The following is a 17,838-nucleotide window of genomic DNA, read 5'->3' as shown; positions in this document are numbered from 1 at the left end:
ATGGCAAATGGTCAAAATATGCAAAATAAATATAAATATATATATATACTGAAAACATTATGCAGTTATGCTTAATCTGCAAATGTAAGGATGGCGTTGGTGAGGTAGGGGAAGAGGCTGAGTAGGTCTGAAAAGTGAAAAAAAACAACAAAGTTGTATACTAAGTATTTTTCCCTGTTAACCAAGATTAATAACATTGTAAGATTTAAATTCTAATGTCCACCTACCTAACAAGCTTGTATTCATTAAATAACAATGTACAAACACAAATAATAGTGCAAAATATCATAACGAAACTAAATAAGCGTATACTTATAAGTTCCTTTGACATGGACAGGGCTTTCTACACTATAACCTGCAGTTAGTTACACATACTCAAGAAAATTTCGTGAAACTTGGCATTCATATAAAAGACAATGTGGGGATTAAGTACAACCCTTTTTTGTTCACCAAATGTGAATGATGAAGTCACTGTTACAAAAAAATAGAAACAAAAACTCACACAAAATGGATCATACGATAAGGCCAAAGAAAACAAGACGTCTGGTTCCGGTGACCCGACCGACCCTTTTTTTTACCGCCGACCCTAAACTTGTTTTCCCATTCCCGAGTACGAAAAAATTTAGAACGAAAAGTTGAAAGATTGATCTTTCATTTGATGCCAAAATTCCCTGTCGGCGAAAAGGGGGTTCATGTGGCCATTGAAGGATGACATTCAAGATGTAAATCCTGACTTCCTGCTAGAAGTGGCAATTTTCCCAGACTGTGTCAACTCTGGTTGACAGTGGTCAATTAAAGACATTGAAAGATATGATGAACCATTTAATTGTAATCGATCAGTGTACTTTCATTGACGGGTACCTGTATAGTGAAAAAAACTACAAGTTAATACAGCATAAAACAATGGTCTCTCACCACTCACAAGTCATTTCGTTTGCATATGTGCCCACATACACTTACTAAAGGCCTCTACAAAGCCAAGAAATTGCAACAAAATGGCTGGATTTTGTCATCAAAAAGAATTATAAAGTCACTGCTCATATAAAGTTTCCTGGTCTTCTTCAGATGGTATCTATGTTTTCCCAACATGGTCATTAAAAACGCAAATTTCTCCACAAGAAATAGTTTTCTTGGGAAACCCTGCTGAGAGGTTATTTCGGACATGTGTTAGTTTGTATAAATCCTTTAATTATTGTAGTAGCTTGCAAATTAAAGCAGTTTTTCTCCCCTAAATGCCTTAATATGGCCCATTTTGTCCGATCTTCTACTTCAGGGAGCCACATTTCGCTCATTTTTTAAAGAAAAATTGTCATTTTTATTCTACATGTAGGCCAATATCTTTGTTATCAATGCTAATACACAGTTGTTTCAAATTGGAATTTTAATTTTTCCAACTTACTTACCCTATGTAAGTTCATGCTGAAGTACCGAACACTGCTCCAATGATATTACGCTGTTCACACGGTATCGGGTTTCCTGGGGTGTAACTGGTCCTACAGAGTCTGAAGAATAGAAATGAGCGTTTAATGTTAGACAACTATGTGGCGGAGCTATTAATCATTTGGCGACTGGTCAAGTGTTCGTTTATTGATTTATAATGCGGCATGTAGAATTACTTTTTGGCATTAGACATAGTAATAAATAATAACACTTGATACATATTGTGTAATATTTCTGGAAATCACATAACATCTACATCATCTTAGACGTAATTTTCACAAACATTGACAGAGCTTCAGCCATTATTGACTGTTTTGTGACACTCCTGTGTCACTTATGATTGCACTATATACAACCTAGTACAGGTATAGAGGTAATTGTCCATTGTCAAATGAGTTAAGTGTAAGATCGCCACGAACTTGGTAAGTATCTTAAAGGCTGTTTCTCGAGTGCATGACTATTTGAGCCCCGCTCTAGGAAAACAGTGCTAAATACGGGTGCTTAAGTTTCGTCCCAGATGAGCCTGTTATTTCCGCCTAAACTGGATTTTGTTTAGAAGAGACTACCTTTAAACAAGATATTCCATAAAGGCGGAAAAGACACTTTACGCACATTCATTTTGCCAAATTTTTCCAGAACGAGGTTCATTTTAAATATGACGGCTTTATGGCCAATATCGATAATACTTTAAAACGACCGTTGTAATAACGTATACAATGAGATTTAATATGCACAAATAAGATACGAATACGCCTTTCATTATCAACAAATCTATACTTTTTCTGAGTGAAGCTTTAAATACGTGTGTGGAGTTTAAGTTATACAGTACATTATATGTTTTGTTCTCGACGAAAATTCTAAATATGTTACTTTTAGTGGTCAAAACCAATGAAATACAGACAGGTCGAACTTCACGTGGTAATATGTGCAAATAAAAATTGCTACACCGGCCGGTTGTCCAATAGCGCTTGTCACCTATGCGACCCAGGTTCAATCCCCGTGCCCGTAAGCATGTATGTTTGGTAGGTGGTCACCATATCGGACAGTTTGGATCTCCTCCGGGCACACCTGCTCCCCACCCCTCCATAGCACAAGACCACACCTAATTAAACATATTTTTAGTGAATAAATAGATGGGAATTGCAAATATAACTCAAACTTCGTCGCAACTTTCATGAGTTTAATAGTTAATAAGGTAGGAGTGCTGGAACACAGGTCGGGTCCTCACATTATGCAGGTTCATGAAAATCTATGCGCAATAAATAGTGTTCAAACCGACCCGCCCTATTTGTTTGGACGTCTGGCTCCGATTTCGAAAAAATATATAACGGTAATTCTGATTAACGAATAGACGACATAACTCGCGTATTTTGGTACATCGTTTTACCAAAATATAATTTATGTTGTTTATTTTACATATAATCTTTATTGAAAACTTTTCATATTTTTAACGCAAAGTTTCTTTTTTGGAAATTTAGATCTGTTGAGCGTAAATGAATCCTGTAAAACCGTACGTAAAGAATACGTCACCTGGGACTGAGAAAAACGGGACGGTTGATGAATACCTTATTCTGCAGTCTCATTGTCTCATATTAAAAAATCATTTTGTTTAAAAAAAAAGAAAGTAGGAAGAAAAGAGTTGCCGTCAGTGCTTTTTTTTCAGATATACGTTTTTAGGTATAGATCTTTTTTTTTAAATCAGTTATTGTTTTTAAAAACAAAAAAATCGTCAATTTAATTCAATATTTGTTATTCAATACTATGTTTCACAGCATATTAAATTCGGCATAAAAATTGGCGCTAGTTCAACGCGCGTCGTATTCAGCCTTACTACAATAGATCAATCCCGCGTTTGGTGTCTTAAGCCAAGATGGCTTTAATAAGGAACGAGATTTATGATTGGGAGTTTCCGTTGATAGTCGATGTATCTTGATTGTTAAATTGTCTATGAGAGCGCGGACTTAAGACTCTGTTAAGCAAGGTTAATACACAAGGGATATTTCCATTCGCAAACTTCTGTTCCGTAAGTAGATAGATCATTATCGTTTAAGTTTCTTAACGTATTTTCACTAAATATATATATTTTAGGTGAGGGTTAGGTTGTTTTTTAGGTGAAATCTAATCTTTTATCAAATTCAATTTGTTGCGGCTGCAAAAGATAAATTGTACGTTGCAATTACAAATGTACTCAGAAACTCTATTCGACTGCACAGGCTAATCTGGGCCGACACTTAACGCACATGCATTAAGTCCGGTTTTCGCAGAGACTCATGTATGAGTGCGAGTTCAAACTTGCGTTTTTACAAAAAGTCGAATCGTTGAACAACGTGGAATACCCGCTTAGTTTTGAAATAAGTGTTGATATGGCTTAGTTTTTGACATCAGTATCGATTTGGCTTAACAAGTATTTCGTAAATAAGTCGCACCACTGTTTATTTTTTTTTGCCAACAGGTTTTATTATTTCTATTGTGACTATATTGTCTTAAATCTATACCCGTTTTGGCCTTTTCAGTCCCACAGGGACATTGGCCAATTATGAACCTAGCAGATAGGAGAATCATAGGATTTTAAATATTAACTTACATGTATGTATATAAGACTTATTTATGATATGTTATATGCAATATATATATATATATATATATATATATATATATATATATATATATATATATATATATATATATATATATATATATATATATATATATATATATATATATATATATATATATATATATATATATTAGTTTATAGATTGATCCGAAATTTTTAAAGACATTTTATGCTAAGTTATACCAACGTTAACACTCATTAAACATGTAAATTAAAAATCAAATCAAAATATGTAAGTGTATTTTCTTTAATATAGAACCTATTTAATAGTCTCTTCAGCAATGCCGATTTACTTTCAGAAAATGGCGGAAGGAGGCATTGGGCGTACAGGGTTAGAGGCTGGAAGCAATCTCAGACACAGCAGCCTTAACAGTCGTCATTCTCAGGCAAGTCATTAGACAATCATTGCATCCAGGACAGCCGCAGGTGACATGCCGGCTGCGGTTAGATTTGCGAAATACACCTTGGCTTAGCAACGCATAATCGCCGTCATTTGCTCAGACAGAAGACTGTTGTATGATTTGTATGAAGTCACTTACACAATTTTAACGTTAATCAAACGTTATTGTTATTAATATGTGGAATAAATATGTCAAAAACGTTGCCAATAAAGACATGACTGTTGTGTTACGGTGTGTTGCGTTGCCATAGTTGAGTTGATTTATTCTACGAGCCCGCACGGCGAATTTAATACGATGTCACACAATTAACGAGTGAGATACAACAGATCGGAACACAACAGTGCATGTATTGTATTATCCCATTTATTTATAACCTCAATACGAAAAAATCCATTGAACATACTCAAGAAATTAACGATTTGATTTGTAAGCCATACATTGACAGAAAAGACGAAAACATCACACGTCGTAAAAATAAAACACGTATTTTCCTCAACGTCACTCGGACCATAAAGAATATTTACGATACATAAAACATTAAAGTAATCCGATTTCACATCTCTTGAATACGGACATGGGTTTCACACTGTGAAAACAAAGGCATTCCTTTTCAATAGTTTTTATAAAGGAAATAACTCATTGTTTTAGTTAAAATAAATATAAGTATACAATAAATACTTATAAATGATAAATAAGACCATAAACGTAAGTTACAATCTGGGTTTTGGTTATGACGTGAACATGTGATGGTGCAATTTGCATATCCCTGAAGTACTTCCTACAGTTGATCACCAGTAAGAGAGTGGGCAATCACGTGATAGCGACGTCCATGCCGAGACAGGTATTTTTGTCCGTTTTATACCCGTTTTATACCCGTTATTACTTTTGTTGAATTTTGAAATGACGCTCATTTTCCAGCAATACCAGTAAGACAGTGATAAGCGTTTATTTCGTATTAAAATTCGCTTTATATTTCGACTTTTCCCGCTGCGAATGTGCAGGGGAGCTGTAATTAGGTCATCCCGCGTATACATTTTGCAGCGAGTAAAGTCGAGATATAGAGCGAATTGTAATAGGAAATAAACGGTAGAAACTTTTTTGCTGATATGGCTTGACAGTAAGCGGCATTTAAAAAAATAATACTATTCATGAAGGACATACAACGACGAAAAATACCTATCTCGGCATGGACGTCGCCATCTTGACTATCACGTGATTATCCCCTCTTATTAATCCGAATTCATCATATTTGAAGTATTTTTTCGGTTCCGATGTTTTTTCCTTTTTAAATTAGAAAATTGATGCCACATTAGAAGTAGACTTTTCAAATAATCGTTAAAAATTCGAATTCTATTTCATCTCAACTCGCTATGTCTATTTATTAACTTTAAATAACACAATTCTAATTTGATTGATCAAAGTATATATTTACACATGTTTTTAATAACAAGTTTATTTTAGAGGCCGCTTCAAATGAACAAATATTAACACTTAGCATATACTTTATTATATAGTTTTAATATAAATGTCAATGGATATTAATATAAAACAACATTAGCTCGGGCGTGAAAGAGACTTAAATTGCACGTGCAACACGCTCTAAAAGCGCATGAAACGTTTGAAAATAAATTTAAGAAACAGACGCAATTGACACATTTTAAAAATATTTTGGTATATTTACCCTGAAAAAAGATATTATTTAATTATCTCTACATATGAACAACATTAATCGGAATTAATCTCTTTTCTGTTTCGATTTCCTTCTTGCTTTAAGTAGAAAATGTATGCTTAATTCGGAGTACGCCGTTTCCAACAATTGTAAACAATGTCGAATCCATCGCATCCGGTCACATCTCAACGAGTTATGTCTATTTATCAATGTTTGATTCCAATTGATAATCTGTATGGTCGAACTCCATTTTTACACCTAATTTTATTGACACGAATCTTTAAAAAGTACTTAATTAACACTTAATGTATTCTTCATAATTTTGTTTTAATATTTTATTATGGTTGAATATATTTTTTTAAAGAATCAGTGCACGACCACATTATTTTTACCGAGCGTTAAAGAAATATGATTTTCACTTGCAACACCCACTAAAACTTAAAGAATGACTTTCTGCTGTTTTCTGTTTCTACGTATATACATCTTGAACTAGCTGTATACGGTTTAAAATCTTTTCCAGAGTCACCCGGAAGAATATTTCAAATTTGCAGGGCCTTTAACCACAAATCTGGTTTCTGTTTTAACAATGGAATATCATAAGCCGGCTGGAGCGACTCATTTATTTGGCGACTTTAAATGTAATCGCTTCAGTGAATAAAGATTAATTTGATAACATACATTATATTTGTTAAGAATATTTGTTTCGAGTATAATAAAATCTTAGACTGTCTTATTATCTATAAATCAAATAATTAGTTTGTCTGCAATTAACCTATCTTTCAGCAATGGGATAATAATGACTTTTGATTTTTTTTTATATCATCTCCGTTTATAATAATGGTATGATTAAGTAATATATTGTTACAATCAAAAGAACCAATTTGACTCAATTGAAAAACTTAACGTAATTTATAACCTTGTCTTGTGATAGTAATAATTAAGACGATTACACTTTAATTACGTTACTGTAAAAAGTATAAACATGTTAACTTATTATATGTAGCAATAGTATACATACTACAGATGCATTACTGATGCATATTCACGGATTTTTTCACCATATGTATTATAATTTATAAGTATTAATACTAAAAATACTGTGCAGTCCGCACGGCAATATCAGGGAAGACACTTTCCGCTGTTATGGAATTTTTAATTATATTTTGTTTACGGAGGTCTTTCCTTGACGAACATCTGGTTAAGGCTGAAAGTTTCGTCTCTGATTAGTTTCTGCACACTTAACGCACATGCATTAAGTCTGGTTTTCCCAGTCCGAGACTCATGTGTGAATGCAAGTTCAAACTTGTGTTTCTAAAAATAGTCAAATAATATCACAGCGGGGAATACCCGCTTAGTTTTGAAATCAGCATTGATTTGGCTTAGTTTTGCAATCAGTCTTAATTTGGCTTTACTCATACATACTATTATTTCGTCTATAAGTAGTACCTCTATTTTTGTACCTTGGACTATTTGTTCGTATATAAGAAGAACCACTGTTGTTGTTTTTACCAACAGGTTCATTGATACTACATGTACCATATCTATACTGTCTTGACTCTAAACCCGTGTGGTGAAATATCGTTCCTTTTCTGTGAACCTTGGGAATATGAAACTCTAACGCGTTAAAATATATATTCAGATACCGTAGGTACATTACGTACATAAGACTGCTTCATGATATGGTATGCAACATCATAATTTGTAGATTGATTCGAACATTTTGGTTGAGTTGTTTGCGTGGTCATCCGATTGTAAACACCGATTAAACATTTAATTTCAATCAAAACAAAATATTAACGTGTATTTTGACTTTTATTGAACATATGGAATACCATATTCTCCAATCAAAATTCCGATTTACTTTCAGGAAATGGCGGAAGGAGGTATCGGGTGTACAGAGTTAGAATCTGAAAGCAATCTCAGACACAATCATCAGTCTCAGGCAAGTCTGCACATAATGTTTGCATTAAAAACAGCCGCAGGGACTATTTGCGACATAATTTGACACTGCAAAATTGCCGCCATTTGTAATAAGTTCGTTTTAGTGGCCGTGTGAAATGAACACATTTTAACACTTATCATACACTTCATTATCTTTCAAATACCGGTAATTGGATATTAATAAATATGTGGACTACCACATTGTTTTTATACGAACGTGAAAGAGACTCAAATTGCACATGCAGCAAACACTAAAATCACACGCAACATCCGAAAATATATTTGAGAAACTGGATAAATTCGCACATTTGAAAATGTTTGGGAATGCATGTACATGTTTTTTCACTATAAAAAATCAATGATAACATTTAAGAAGAGTTATTTTTGGTTTATAAGCAATTAATAAATTAAAACTTTTCGGTACTTGTGCGAGGACTTAACAGGAAGATATTTCCATGTGTAGAAATACCGAAGTTAAAAATCAGTTGACTTTTAATAAACCACCCGACATAAAAGCTTCGTACACGTTTAAAATGTTTCACTCGTAAGAACATCTTATGTTTGTTTATACTTAACTTATATCTCATACAAACATGTAAATGTCGTAACAGCCTGATATAGGTACATGCAAGCGCGTTTGAATTTCCACAGGTATAATTATTGAAATCCCTATTATATTTCGATAATTTCGGTTCCATGAACAGCATGACATAACTGTTAGCACGTTAATACCTGCTGATAGCCTCTTTTTATTGCAAATGTTTATGGTATATATGCGCCTTTAAAGTGTGTTAGAGGCATAATTTCCATTTGTTGATATATTTAAATTTTCTCATGATATTTATTTTATGTCAGATTTTGTGAATTACATACATTTCTATCAAAAAAAGTACTTCCATATAATAATTAAGACAATTACACTTTAATTACAAAATATAAATAACTGTTAAAGTAGAAACATGCAATTATATTTATTAATAGTGAACATATTACAAATGCATTTCTGTTAATGTATAAATGCCAATATATGTATTAGACGTATCCATACTACACCTATATTACTGCTAACGGATAAAAATGTAATAATATGTATATTTATTATTCTTACTTCAAAATACGTTACTGTTAACCTATTAAAATGCCGATATATCTATAATGAGTATCAATACTACAAATATATTACTTTTTAAGTATACAAATATTATTTTATGAATGTTGATTATTTGTTCCATGCTTCAATTGTGCGTCTATGTGTCTATCAATACTACTTATGAAAAAGCCACACAACTTATTTGGCATAGTAAATTTAAGTACACAACAGGAACATATTTTATATATGCCAATTAGAATATATATGGTGGTAACAAGGTAGAACTCCGTCTTTTTGCGCTTTAAAACTTAAAAATCATTGCGTTTGTCGAAATGGACGTATACGTCTAGAAATCCTACTTTCGGTTTTAAAAGCGGTACCGTTTGAAAAATAATAAATTACTTGCTAACTAGCCTATAGATTTAATTTTATCTATGCCATTTAGAATATATCTGGTGGTTACAAGGTAGAAAGCCGTCTTTTATGCTCTTTAAACTTAAAAATAATCGCGTTTGTCGAAATGGACGTATACGTATAGAAATCCTACTTTCGGTTTTAAAAGCGTATTACTAACCGTTTGAAAAATAATAAATTACTTGCTAACTAGGCTATAAATTTAATGACAATTTTGCACACTTTCAAATTAAATCTATAAGTATTGATTTATATGTATTTCATTTCAAGGTGTGTGGCATTTCAAGGTGTGTGGCTTTAATGTTAATTATATTGTTATTAAATACAACGCATGACTTACAAATAAGTAAAAATACTGTTTTCATTGATTTGTATTTGCATTATTTTTTCTTTATTTAATACCTACACGTTCAGTAACATCGTATATCAGAATGCATTTCACTGTACTTATAAATAAACAAAACTGAAAATTTATCTGAAACAATATTTCAATCAACTTCCGGAGAGAGTATTTTGATGTGTGTATCGTAACAAATAAAATAGTATTGTGCGTCATAAACTGACTCTATGAGTGAACTGTTTTGTTTTTAGAATTACTTCGAAAGTGTGTCAGTGGAGATCTCCAGTATAATGACTCGGCTGGGATACGGCGAGCAGATAAGACGGTGGCGGGTTGAGAAGTACAAAGAGCAGGATAGCTTGGTGAATGCACTATCAAGTGATGTAACTGTGATCACAGCTGGCAGCAAGGGAGAGGGTCTAACCTGCTGTAATGAAAGCGACCTTGACTCCTTATTCGTTTTGGAAGGTATCCTCTGTGTTGAAGCTGGTATAAGTCTTCATACCATACCTGACGGCATAGAAGTGTACAGGATGGATACATGTGCATATTCGGGACACTGTAGACTGTTGTTAGAGAGACAAGGGCGTAAACGGTACGAAATAATCCGCAATGCTTTGTGTGATAATGGACACGGAGACATTCTTTTAAGTAGTAGTTTGGTTCTTGATGAAATGTCGGCAATCAAATTGCCTACAGGTTTATCAGTGGTGAGCCATGAACGAGCGGGGGCCGTCGCTACCGACGTCAATAGGACGTGAGCTTCACACTGACCATGTATTCGCACTACGCTGTCAATGCCCCAGCATCTTACAGAGATGGGCTTCCAGACCCCGTCATTGGCCCTCACCGGTCTTAGTTCAGAAAGTCGTATCGTTTGGAGCTAATGTAACAGCGGTGGGTTTTAAGGAAAGTGAATACAAGCACATGGAATGGCGGATTGGCTTTAACACCGGAGAGGCAGAACTAGTGAACAACCTTAATGACACACAAGCGAAAGTGTACGTTATGCTCAAAATGATCGTCAAAGATGTGTTAAGGCCTTCTAAGAAAGAAATAACATCATACGCGATGAAAAATATAGTATTATGGCAAGCTGAGCGTAACCCACAAAATAAGTTCTATGCTCAGAGTTTTCTTCACTGGCTGCATGACGGACTGAGAGCACTTAGGACTGCTATTGTCACACAACAACTGTCATATTACATGATTCCAGAACGGAATTTAATGGCAGCCAGTGGTTTGACGTACAGGCAGCAAAGTCATTGGGTAGAAGTTATCACGGACATGATGGCAGAAGGTCCGAGGGTAATTCTCGGATTGCCAAAGATACGGAGGGCTATTGTCGCGTCCCCAGAGCCGATTTTGTGGTACAGCATGAAAAGGATGGAGCTGGAGATGCTAGAGCTGGAGTATATGAACAGATTTGTGACTTGCCTTGAGAACGGAGTTGTGGGAATGACTGATGCTATCCTACAGGAGATACGGAGACGTAGGGGCGAGTTAGTGATGGAGATTGCACTACGGATGATCGAAGAAGGCTGTGCTGTAAATGATCTGACGAATATTCACCATAAAATGTTAAAGTAATAATGAATTGAAGTGCTTTAAAAGGATGGAGCTGAGATGGTAAGCTACGTGCAAAGTATGAATGAAAAGATAGTGGTGTTTTGTCTCGGATATCATCCTGCAGGAGATACAAGGACAAATGAGTGGAATAGTGAGATGGATCTTCCGCCGAGTTTTTATGAAAGGCAGCGTTGTTAATAATATGTATCCGCCTTGAACTTAAGAAGTGATGGCGCTTTTTCGCTTGTGCTTGAAAATAAAAAAGTAGCGTGTAGTAAGGAACTGGTTCGTCTTGTCTTAATAATGCAGTAGTTAATGTAAACGATCAGCCGTAGCAAGTAATTAATACAAAATATGCACAATCAGTCTTCCTTAAAGAGAGTATATAATATCTCTTTTTAAACATAAAACGTTGTTGGACCCTAATCAACCATCGCGATTTTTGGGAAGTCAGCACATAACGGTAGATGTCTGACGCCTCCCAATTACCAGTTTCGCAATTGACATCCCGCGAGATATCCAAGAGGCCCGATGACGGTTATGACCGAGATTTAAAGACTTGAGAAGCCGGGAACCCCGCTCAAGGGTATAAATCGTGTATCCGTCATAGCTGTTTTAAGATTAGAACCGTGTTCATGTTACTGGATTGTGGACGATATATAGAGGCGAACAGGCTAGCCTGGCTGGACCAGCGATATTGAGGCGAACAGGCTAGTCAGTCTGATATATAGAGGCGAACAGGATAGCCTGACTGGACCAGGTACCGTTCATGGAACGCCAACATTTACATCTGCACGGAGCTGAGAGTCACATTTTGATAACCAATCAATAAACTACACACGAGCCGCCGTGAACCAGTGGGTAGAAGTTTGCAAACATTACTATATCGATGTGCGCACAAAATGCCACATACAGAAGTGAACTAGTCTGCAGCCGAGACGACACTGAGAAATATTCAATGTCAGTTTGGACAGAGACGTATTATCTACGTCTCTGGTTTGGACCGTGGTATTGCCAAGGAGGCATCGGTTCCGGTACCTGCTACAGTATGCGATCCGATATCGGCAGATCAAAAGGCAGGGATCTATACATACAACTCCGGAGTTCATATTTGAACACGGATGTACTTAAGGAGTCTTCGACAGCCCAATCAATCAAGCGACAAGCACCCATCGTTTCTAGCACAAATGTCGCTGCTTAAATACCGAATAAAACCTAGCCAATGTGAAACAATTTCAAAACTGTCGGTCAGTGTCGTAATACGGGATGAAACCGCTGTCATGACCATCAATATTAAAATTATATTGGGAATTGTAATACATATACATTTTACATCTATATGGGAGGTGTTCAATCGTTTGGAAAATATTGTCGAAGTGTGCTGCACAAAAGTACTAGGCTTGTGTTATGTGGACAAACTGCCCAACATAATGAAAAACCGATCGACTGAAAGACCCTAATATACCACCCCTGCTATGATGTAATTTATGCTGAGAACTGTATGAAATTGACCGTGCAAAAATGAGTATAATAGCAAATATCCTTTATAAATATATTTTATGTTTATTGATAGGTATTTTATTACTGTTATAAAATTATAATAATTATAATACTCGTTACCAGGTATATCTATTCACACTCCAATCATCAAATTTTTGTTGCTATTATTTCCTTAAGAAACCATTATTTCTGATAATGCAGCCTATGTCTGGTGCATTTTGCTTCATCTTCCTGCCAGATACATTTTTAATGAGTTGACAGTTTTATCCGGTTCCATCTTATTGGCATCCTAAATGTATAAACATGACACAAGAGGACAAGCTATGCACAGATTTATCAATAAACTTTGTTTATTGATCGATTAATCTATGTTTCATTTCGAACATTCGCAAGTGTGAGCCAACATTGTTTCTAGATCCAAATCGATTTATTTCTGTAATGTTCCTACACTTTAAGTGCCATTAAACACGTGTTAGATTTTAATTCCTAACAGATAACTACAGATTGAGCATATGAACGGTTGTCTTATTTTTTAATATAGTAATTTCCCGAAACGTGTTCTTAATTTTCCCTTTTCTGTAGGCATTGGATTCCACCAACAACACCAGTTTCGTTTAGTGCGAAAAAATCCCAACCAACTAAAGCTCTAAAATATTGTTTGCTGAGTTTTCGAGAATAAATAACAGTTGAAGAGGGCATAATTGCTTGATTCAATATTTTAAAAGAAGACTTTTGTAGGCCTACCTATATTTGCATATAATCTTCAAAAGCATAAGTCATGACAATATGTTACTTTTAAGACATAAATGAATTTAGTTATTGAATATCATAATTCTTTGCAAGCAATGTCAGTTAAGTGTATTATATGGATCAAATTAACTAAAGCTTTCATTAAAATGTGTTTAAGGTTCATGGGGGGGATAAAATTCATTAAAAATTCGCTTTGGTTTTTCTTCATTCAATGTGGTACAATATGGTCAAACTATATCATTTTAAAGCTAAAGACGGATAGAATAACATAAACACATTTTTGACATTCAATATTTGTGTGCTTTATTCATATTTTGGTTTAAAACCAATACATTTTTACACTAATTTACAAAATCTCAATCTAAAGTTAGGAAGGATATGCACTACCTTAAATTGAATAAATACAAAGCTATATACATATACAAGGTCAAGTTAGCAACATTTCACAGAAAATTATTGTCATAAAACAACAAATGAGTTTTTATTCAACTGCCTATTTTGGATAAATTTCCTAAACAAAGTTCTAAAAATAACTAAAACGTAACTACTTTTTAAAAATCCAGGTATGGTGGATAGTAAGAGTCACAATTCTTTTTCAAAGGCTTAACAATTTTGTTATTTACCTCTCAACCAAATTGCAAATTTAAACCATCTAAAATTGAAATAGATTGCAGACGACATATAAAATTGTAAAGAATTATAAAGAAATTGGCAAACCGATTGATTTTATATTTCGATTACTTCTACCCATTTTGAAAGCGTGGCCCTCGCTGTGCTCCGTAGAAAAACGTGCAAAACAAATCGGTCGAAACCACGTGCAGTAGTGAGAAAACCGGGTATGTGTATACACATACCTGAGAAAACACAAACATATTTTGACAGTTGGTTCGCAACTAGTAAAACAACTATTAACATTAAACAGCAAGAGATCGCACTAAATAACAGAAATGACCACGTAGAGATATCATCACTTACCCTATTTCAAATATTTTCCAGCTGAAAATTGTCCCCACACGTCTTTTTTAGTTTATTTGTATTGTTTTTTCTGGAGCCGAAGTGCATCTCACAGAATATCCATCTAACTTCCGTTGTTTTCACTTTCGTTATTAAAAACTTTGTTTAAAAGAATTATTTCTCCTTTTAGATTGTTAAAGCGATGTGTTATTATATATTATCAATAGAATAGTATACCGTGATGAATTTAACGGAGTTACGTATCGATCTTTCTGTCAGTCTGTAAGCGTACTATTTTATGCGCAATAATATAAGTATGGTGATTCGACAACAATTGTAAACATTGGTGAAATGCTTCTTACATAGTTATTCTTTTGAGTGTTTATGAGGTCTGATCGTGCAGTTTGCAAACATCAACGGAAATATTACAATCCAATGCATTTGTCATCGTCAACCGTTTGGAATGTCAATTAGGCGATGAGTTAGTTTTTAGCATGTTTCTTTCCATGTTATGAATTTACAAATGGCTGCCCCCATGGTGATGAAATGACATGTGTTCGAGTTTTGATATTTCTAGATATGTAAACTTTTTTTACTATTTAAGCGTAACTTGCCCTCGTCAATGTCGATATTATTCACTAGTTATATAATTTTCCGCCGAAATACGTGGAATAAACATTATTCAGATTTTTGAAAATAATGTATATTTTAGTGTTAAAATCGCTTTGTATTTTGATTGATTTTGTGGATGGTATGATACGTTGATGTACAAAATTGGTAGCAGTTTGAAGGAAAAACATCCTTTAAAGCATATATGTATACATTTTCAATGTGGCACTCTTCCTTTAGTCAAATTTGAGTTCAATGCTTGGGGTCCCACATTTTTCAAAATGAAGCCTCTACATGAACCTTAATTGCCTTAATTAATACAGACTCTATACATAAGCGAAAGTTTCTTGAAAATAGACTGCCTTTACTCAAGAAATACCATACAAGGGGAAAGTGTCGTCCTTGACTTCCTTTACACAAGAAATACCATACAAGGGGAAAGTGTCGTCCTTGACTTCCTTTACACAAGAAATACCATACAAGGGGAAAGTGTCGTCCCTGACTTCCTTTTCACAAGAAATACCATACAAGGGGAAAGTGTCGTCCTTGACTTCCTTTACACAAGAAATACCATACAAGGAAAAGTGTCGTCCTTGACTTCCTTTACACAAGAAATACCATACAAGGGGAAAGTGTCGTCCTTGACTTCCTTTACACAAGAAATACCATACAAGGGGAAAGTGTAGTCCTTGACTTCCTTTACACAAGAAATACCATACAAGGGGAAAGTGTCGTCCTTGACTTCCTTTACACAAGAAATACCATACAAGGGGAAAGTGTCGTCCTTGACTTCCTTTACACAAGAAATACCATACAAGGGGAAAGTGTCGTCCTTGACTTCCTTTACATAAGAAATACCATACAAGGAAAAGTGTCGTCCTTGACTTCCTTTACACAAGAAATACCATACAAGGGGAAAGTGTCGTCCTTGATTTCCTTTACACAAGAAATACCATACAAGGGGAAAGTGTCGTTCTTGACTTCCTTTACACAAGAAATACCATACAAGGGGAAAGTGTCGTTCTTGACTTCCTTTACACAAGAAATACCATACAAGGGGAAATTGTCGTCCTTGACTTACTTTACACAAGAAATACCATACAAGGGGAAAGTGTCGTCCTTGGTTAGCATGCGCGGACTGAAATGGCTATTCTGGGAGGAAACTTTCCGCACATGCATTTAACCCAGTTTCCACAAAACGCGAGGAAGACGACTATCAATACTTATTTTTTTTTAACCATATTGTCCAGTGTAATTCAATATTGCATAACTTACACAAAAACACGCTGTTCTCTACCTGAAATCTAAATTTATTATGTTGCTGGCTTTATATACATGTGTCGAGAATTTGAATTATGCGACGAAATATATAATAAAGATGTCCTTACGTGATTGAAGACGTCGACGTATGAATTGGTCTGCACGTATATTTTTTGGAAAATAAATTAATTATATCATTTATGTATTCTTCTCGACGAAAAATCTATATCTGTTACCTTTATTGATACGAAAGCTATGCCAACAGGCGGAAATATTACATGTATTTATTATCGTTGTATGAATGAATAAACTGGTTATACAGGTTTTTGAAGGTGATATATGTCCAATGATGCGGAAATCAAGATTTCCTCGTGCACAGATTTGTAAGTTTAGTCATTCGACAGGCAAGCAGGGTAGAGCGAAGACTTGATTTAAATCGATTTATTTATTTTCTCAACCACATTTAATTGTGAAATTTGATTTATTTTTGTGTCGTATTGGCGTTGGTAATTTATTAATATGGACAGTCAGGATGAGAGGAGATATCGCTTCGCCGGCGGGGACAGGGCTGGCACAGTAAATGGACACACGTAGCGACCACGTGGTAGCGGTCAAGAAGGTAGGCTCTCGGGGATAGAGGAGAATTGTTTGACGTGTTTGGTTTACAAATAATACGCAGATAGTGAAGAAAAGTATCATTTCTCACGTTTTTCTCCTGTAAAATGTAGTTTAAAGAGGCATGTCCTTTTTTTCGGAAAATCATTGGTGTCAATCCTGATATAATTGACTGTATTGTCGGCGCTTACGCATTACCATTCTTATAATTACCTGAAAAATGTGTATCTGGAAATAACCAATCAGCTTTAAAGCAGATAGATTAGCAGATATTAACGAGTCGGTGCAGGATATGTAAAATAATGGCTATATTGAAGAATTAAAAGACATCCCTCATGTTGTTAGTCAATCAAGTGTAGCCGTGAATGAAGCCGGAAGCTGGATTTGTGATCAATGAGGACAAGTCAATATAAGTACCAGTTCAGAAGCTAGAATGGGTAGGATTAATCTGGGATAGCCAAATGTTTCCTTTTGAAATTCCCGATAGAAGAATAACTGATTTTAAAAATACTCTTTTAAAGGTATTTTCTTCCATGCCAATGGTTTCGGCAAGGGATTTAGCTAGATGTACGGGGAAAATTGTTTCAATGATGCCTGTTATTGGAAGTCTGGCTAGGTAAAGACTAGATATCTTTATTCTGAAATCGTTTCTAGACCGTCAATGCATAG

At 34.8% G+C, this 17,838-nt stretch overlaps 1 protein-coding gene and 1 long non-coding RNA gene across 2 annotated transcripts in view; one reads left to right on the top strand and one right to left on the bottom strand.

Annotated features, from left to right (window-relative positions):
- The window catches only part of LOC127834512 (uncharacterized), a 17,127-nt gene extending 305 nt beyond the window's left edge, over positions 1 to 16,822 (bottom strand). Inside the window, exons 1-3 of the long non-coding RNA XR_008027972.1 lie at positions 16,683 to 16,822; positions 1,404 to 1,502; positions 1 to 127 (exon numbers count right to left, since the gene is read on the bottom strand). The exon at positions 1 to 127 is cut by the window's left edge and continues 305 nt beyond it. This is a non-coding gene — a long non-coding RNA (uncharacterized LOC127834512). The remainder of the gene's footprint in view (positions 128 to 1,403; positions 1,503 to 16,682) is intronic.
- Positions 1 to 17,838, top strand: part of LOC127834501 (uncharacterized) — a 188,817-nt gene that overhangs the window by 28,816 nt on the left and 142,163 nt on the right. The gene's annotated exons all lie outside the window — the stretch shown is intronic.

This window comes from Dreissena polymorpha, chromosome 6, assembly GCF_020536995.1.
Source record: "Dreissena polymorpha isolate Duluth1 chromosome 6, UMN_Dpol_1.0, whole genome shotgun sequence".
In the NCBI taxonomy this organism is placed as follows: domain Eukaryota; kingdom Metazoa; phylum Mollusca; class Bivalvia; order Myida; family Dreissenidae; genus Dreissena; species Dreissena polymorpha.
Note: the sequence above shows the minus strand (reverse complement) of the source record. Positions and strands in the feature narration are given on the sequence as shown.